The sequence below is a fragment of the Triticum aestivum genome, chromosome 2B (genome assembly GCF_018294505.1).
Source record: "Triticum aestivum cultivar Chinese Spring chromosome 2B, IWGSC CS RefSeq v2.1, whole genome shotgun sequence".
Classification (NCBI taxonomy): Eukaryota; Viridiplantae; Streptophyta; class Magnoliopsida; order Poales; family Poaceae; genus Triticum; species Triticum aestivum.
Genome location: NC_057798.1, coordinates 645,635,304 through 645,640,848, shown reverse-complemented (window position 1 = coordinate 645,640,848; position 5,545 = coordinate 645,635,304). Strand labels below are relative to the sequence as shown.

At 46.9% G+C, this 5,545-nt stretch overlaps 1 pseudogene; it reads right to left on the bottom strand.

Annotated features, from left to right (window-relative positions):
- Nucleotides 1–3,238: 3,238 nt before the first annotated feature.
- Nucleotides 3,239–4,874, bottom strand: LOC123041877 (9-beta-pimara-7,15-diene oxidase-like; annotated as a pseudogene).
- Nucleotides 4,875–5,545: the final 671 nt, after the last annotated feature.

The following is a 5,545-nucleotide window of genomic DNA, read 5'->3' as shown; positions in this document are numbered from 1 at the left end:
CGTGCGCACATTTAGTAATAGGACTGCTCACTGCTGTCTACCACATGATTAAGACGCATCTTCGTTAGTGGACAAAGGCGCATCCACAGTCAGCGCCATGGAGGACAAAGTTCAGGTCCCAAGCATCTCCCACCAGCCCCCTCGAATAATCCGCCGATCCCCGCACGTCGATGTAGCTCGTCCTTCTAACGCAGCAGAATATATTTTGGTAAACAAATATCTGGCGCTCAGCATGAGCACCATGCTCCAATATCATAGTCCATGTTTCAGTAACAATAATTGGTGCTAAATTGACACCCTAGTAGTCTAATATGCTGGCCTGGCATTGTTTTCACGAATGTTCAGAAATCACGGGCATGGTCTTCACTCAGAAATCCTAAACCTGCAAATGTGAGATACGGACTTAGTGTTCCACACTCACCCTATAAGAGCTGGCCGGTCTTGAGATTGACGAAATACCATAGACTTCTTGCTCTTGACGTAAACGTCGCCTTCCAACAAATAAATATTTCGCCTTTATGAGTTACCAAAGCGTCAAATTTGAGTTTTGATCCATGATGGGCTGGGTAGCACCGCCTCCTAATTGCTAACCTTCCAATCACAGGTTGGTTCTCATGTATGCACATGCCCTTGACATCGTGTTGTTGTAGAATACTCGTGTATTATCTATAATTGCGATGTATAATGCACTATTTATTTCGTAAATATAAACCAATATTACAATGCCTAGGCCGATGAAAGCACTTAAAAACGATGCCCGCGTCATTTTCCCCACCCTACCCGGCACCGCCGATGCCTTATGTAGACGGGGAAAGCCAAAAGCCCCCACGTGGTTGGCGACGACAAACCTTCTTCCCCTCAACTGGTGGTGCAAATTCTTATGTGGAGCTCGTGTTGTGCTATCATGGTTGTCTGCCTCACCGGCCTTCCTCGACATGGTGGAGGTCTGTCCGGTGGTCTAACGCATCCCATAGCATCAACGGCGTGTTGCGTAGCGGTGCGCGATGAGGTACATCAATTGATGCACACAACCATCCTTATTAAATTAATAAAGGTCTGACAACAACATACATCAAACAACCCGAAACTACCACTACCACACCTATAAACTCGACAACGGAGGATGCGCCACGCCCCCACCATCTAGAACCGGGGTCATCGCCATATCGCCTGCATGACGTACCGGAAGAACACATCCAGTCCAGCAAACCCAAAGCGTGTACCACATGCACACGCCTCAGAAGTCACGACCACCATTGAATAGTTGACCCATCTCCTGGGTAGAGATCCACATAATCACTATTGGGTGATTCATAGTTGGCTATTTAACAAAAATACCTGATATGGAGGATGTAAAACTTTTGAAATTACTAAATTTTCACCTTGATTATCGGTGAAAGCGGTATGTGAGATGGCAGACAGTGGATTCACACACATAGTAGCCCAGCTAACAGACGGATAAAAAAAGGTTAAGAAAACAAATCAATAGATAATATTATTAATAGTGGAATCATTCAAGAAAAACCTATCAATCAAAACCTAGAATCTTCTTTGAAATTTGGAAAATTTTGAAATTTAAGAAATATTATATGATAAACATTGAAAACCATGTAATTTCCAAACGTAAACTGCCAAAAGGTAGGAAGCCAAAAATTATCATAAGTACATACATTGGAGATAGAAAATGCAAAACTAACAAAGAAATATGGTGTTTGTTCATGGGTTTCAACGCCGAAAAATTAATTTTCTCAAGATCCATCTTTCTAATAACATATCTTTGTTTTTTAATACCATTTTAATTTATTTAAGAAAATATTTTGTTAGATGTTTATCCATGCAAGATTTTAAATGTCCCTCTTATTTTCCATATTCTTTTAAGCTTTGGTATTTTTCTTATGATTGTCTATCTTCTATTCTAATTGGTTGCAACGTCTGTAAAACCACCACCACCCACCGGTTATATCGCTTTTACTAGGACCATGGACCAAATTTACCGTATTTTGAAAGTTTAGCAACCAAAATCGATTTCTTCATTTTTCTTGTTAATATTAGCGAGTATTGCCTTCATTCATGGTCACTCAACATCAAAGATCACTTTCGTGGTCCCCCTCTCCGTGCCAGGGCTCCTAGGTGAAAACCCTTGACCGTCCTTCGATCGTGCCGTGGATGCGTGTTGCATCGTCACCCTAGGGGGGGGGGGGTCGTGGAGCTCCAGCACCCTCCGGTTACGTCCGTTTGACATGGTGGGTGAGCTCCGATCCTTCTCAATGCATCTTCGACTCTGGCATGGGGCAATCCCCGACGGCTTCCTATATTTTACATGCGACGTCAGTGGCATCGCTAGTTCTCATTCCTCATCCTCTGCAGGTAGAATTGGCGATTCATGACCTGAAGCACGAGCAAAGAGTGTCCTCTCCGACGACAACTTGCAATTGGTGCGTCTGTTACATGCATGTTTGGTGGTTTCTCATGGAGGCACCGGTTTTCTTCTAGTCAATAGCCTCACTTCATCTTGTTGAGGTGTGAGCAGTAGTGTACCCTTCTTTTATATTTGATCTGCTTTGTAAGAGGATTTTTATTAGAACATCTCTGTAACTTGTAAGATGATTTTCTCATCACCTTGTATCGGTTTGGCCTTTTTTTCTTGAGTCATATGTTTCTGGTCGTGCTGCTTTACATATAAAGCAAGTCGGAAGCCTTTTTTGATAGGCAAATTAGGAAAATAGTTGTTAGAGTCGCTGAGCTTGGTAAAGAGATTAAATATTTTAGCGGGAGAGTAGGAAGAGATATTTTAGTGTGGAGTGGGGGAAAATCATTGGAGTCAGGACATTTATTATAAAATTTAAAGAATTTCAAAATTTTCTTTTTGAATACAAGCAATTTCTATTTGAAATTTTTAAAAATTGCGTGGGGCCTAGGCACCCACTCAGCACTAAGTAGGTCCGCCCCTGCACCCAGTAATGTTTATATAGGGGGTCGAGCACCCAGGAGCTCTAAATCCTCTTCCCTTGTTTTGGTTTATCTACATGGGTCATGCAAAGTCTTGCGGGTTGGATCGTTATTTTATTTGTTAGATGACCAAAATGCGCAATTAAGTGACCACAACTGAATTTTACTCTATACAATGTTATCTGCCAAAATTATTTATTTGTGCATTACATTGCATAAAAACAAGACATATATAGACATTCATCCCACATGGCAGAACAACGAAAGTGAACTGTCACAAACATCGGCTTTAAAGATCGATTGGGACATTATAGGGCTCCGCAATTAGGTGCAGTTGGTTTCTTCTTCTTGCCGTTGCGCCGACGATCATGTCCATGTCGAGCTCCTCCGGTCGAATCCCGTTCGGGAGGCTCCAGTCGAAGTAGTAGAGAAGCCGTGCCACAGTGAGCTCCAGCGTGGCCATCGCAAAGTTGCCGCCGGGGCACATCCTCCTCCCGCTGCCGAACGGCAAATACTCGTACCGCGTGCCGGTGTAGTCTGTCGCCGTGCTATCCACGAACTCTCCGGCCTAAACTCCTCCGCGTCGTGCCAATGTTCGGCGCTCCTCGCTATCGCCCACGCGTTAACCATGACCCTGGTGCCCTCCGTGACCTCGAATCCGCCGACGTCGCAGGTCTCCCGGCAGACACGTGGGAGCAGGAGCGGCAGCACCGGGTGCAGCCTCAAGCCCTCCTTCACCACCATCCTCGTGTAGCACAGCCCCTCTATGAGGCTCTCCTGGTCTCGTGGGTTCTTGTTGTCGAGTGTTTGTCGCACCTCGGCCTGCGCCTTCGCGATCACCTCCGGGTTTCGCATGAGCTCCGACATGATCCACTCGGCGGCTGATGATGTTGTCTCGGTCCCTCCCGTGAACATATCCTAATCGAAATTAATCGACATGAAGAACATGAATGAGAAAAAATAACACATATATAGCCAGTACTACTCTAAGCATCGACCATGGGAATCTTTCAAGGAAAAACACGTTACCACTATGATTGCCTTGATGTTTGTGGTGCTGATGGGGAACTCAAGGCCATCCTCGTCCTTGATCCTGAGCATGACGCTCAGAAGGTCATCGCCGTTGACTTCTTCTCCTCCCGCCGCGCCTGGCACCTAGTGATGATCTTCTCAAAGACGGCGTCGAGGACCCTGTGCGCTCGCCAGAGCCGGCGTCTCACCCCAGTGACGACATCCACGAACCACAGCGACGGGAAGAGGTCTCCGACGCCGAACCCCCCGCTGTACTCCAGTGCCACGCCGATCGCAGACAAGAACTGCTCCTGGAGGTCGGCGTCGCATCCCTCACCGAACGTCGCCTTTGCGCTGATCGTGTTCGAGCAAGACACGAGCAGTCCGCCGAGATTTACTGGCTCGCCGCCTCTGGCGGCAGCGCGGACATTCCTAACGAGGGATAGGATTTCAGTATCCCTGATGGGTGCGAACTGCCTTACCTTCCGCGCGCTCAGGAGCTCCACCATGCAGATCTTTCGCAGTGTCCTCCAGTACGCGCCGTATGGCGCAAAGGCGATGTCAGTGTTCCCGTAGCATAGGATCTCCGTGACCAGAAGGCTCGGCCGCGACGCGAACGTGAGGCTGTTGTCCCGGAGCACCTCCTGTGCCGCCGCCGGGGAGGAGATCACGACGGTGTCGACGTGGCCCAGCCGCAGGTACATCACCGGCCCGTGCTTCTTCGCCAGGTCCCGGAGAGCGACCTGCGGCTCCGAGGTAAGGAGGTGGAGGAGGCTTCCGATGAAGGGGAGACACCGTGGACCAGGAGGCCGCCTCCTCTTGGAGCTTGGTGCCGATTTGCGGCGAAGCAACGACACAAGAATCGCCAGTGAGGCGACAGAGATAGACATGAGAGTGGCTGTGCTTAGCTCCATCAGGATGGGTCGCAGCTTAATTTGCTTGGAAGAACAGCAAGGCAAGAGTAGCCACTTTTATAAGCACTGCGATGGCAATGACACGTAGTTGTAACCCGCAAAAAAAATGACACGTAGTGGTAAGATGTAGGAGTAATTAAGAAGAAATGAGATGAGATCAGCAGAACATTTTCCCGCTCAAGAAATATGTGATCCATAGCCCTTCCAATTATGTTAATATAAGAAGCTCTAACAGGTAACGACCACTATTAGAGAAACTTGTGTACATTTATACTCCCTAAATGTAAGACATTTTTTGATACTATGATAGTGTCAAAAACGTCTTACATATTGGAACGGAGGGAGTAGATAATTAGTGACCCCGACTCTAAAAGCAAAATACCAGAAGTGCGGCCCACACAAAAGAAGAAAAAGGACTCTGGCTTTTGCAAAATATCGCGGGCGTTCCTGGAAACTGCCCGCACTGGCAGGGGTTCAGCCTCAACGCCACAAATGATCCACATAATATCAGTAATGTTGTCCTGCTGCCGAACCTCTATGTTTTTGTGCCCATCAAAATTTGGCAAAATTTCTCATGATTCTTAAATACTCGTGCACACATACGAAATGAAGTTAAACTCGGTTATATATGCATGAATATGCTCCGAAGGATTCGCATGAATCATCAGTGG